Below are 850 nucleotides of genomic sequence, written 5' to 3'. Positions count from 1 at the left end.
TCAAATAATTAATCTTTATCTATAATATTTGTTGAGATAAAAAATTCAGCGTTACGAGATGGTTTCGAACCCACGACCTCCAGCTAAATACACGACTTCGATCTACTAGAACACCAACTTCCCACCTCAACCCAACCTTTCGAATTTTCCCTCCTTTTTGCCATTTTTCCAATGTCGTTTAATCTATTTGATTCTTGGCGACAAAAGAAATGCCCAGGGAGCTCTTTAGTGAAGATATACTTCATTTAACTTATTAAATCCATTAGATTTCGTGGTCCGATTGACCAAATAACATCTTTCAAATAATCTTTATGTAATGTATTGGTCGAAATGAAAAAGTTAGTGTCACGAGCGGGATTCAACCCCACCTTGAAAAATGGCAAAACGAAGGGAAAATTTAAAAAATGTGAGGTTGAGGTGGGAAGTTAGTGTCCCAGTGGATCGAGGTCACGATAGCTCCAGTGGTAGAGCAGCGGCGTCTCAAGCCGAAGATCGTGTGTTCGAATCCCGCTCGTGACACAAACTTTTTTATCTCAACTAAAACCCTTACTTGAAAAACAAAAATGTTGAACTTTGGAATTTTTGAAAATGGTGGACTGGTAATTGTTAATAACTACATACTGCTGGATCTTTGCAAATTTCCTTAAAAGTTCCCCATTCCATTAGCTTCCAGCGGTTTACCCAACTTTTTCGATTGCACTTCGACACTGATTGCCAGGCCCCCTGTATATTATCCTAAGTCTCATTGCCCACCTCTGCAAGATTTTTAATAAACATTGTATAATTTTTCATCTGATAAAAATGAACTGAATTTGTTTGTGTATTATGATTCATTTTGTGATATTTATTT

At 36.9% G+C, this 850-nt stretch overlaps 1 non-coding gene across 1 annotated transcript; it reads left to right on the top strand.

Moving 5' to 3' along the window:
• The first annotated feature begins 446 nt into the window (after positions 1 to 446).
• Trnae-cuc lies at positions 447 to 519 on the top strand. Its single transcript has one exon. It is a non-coding gene; the product is annotated as a tRNA-Glu (tRNA).
• Positions 520 to 850: the final 331 nt, after the last annotated feature.

This window comes from Cimex lectularius, unplaced genomic scaffold (assembly GCF_000648675.2).
Source record: "Cimex lectularius strain Harlan isolate CLEC.00 unplaced genomic scaffold, Clec_2.1 scaffold295, whole genome shotgun sequence".
NCBI classification, from domain to species: Eukaryota; Metazoa; Arthropoda; class Insecta; order Hemiptera; family Cimicidae; genus Cimex; species Cimex lectularius.
Note: the sequence above shows the minus strand (reverse complement) of the source record. Positions and strands in the feature narration are given on the sequence as shown.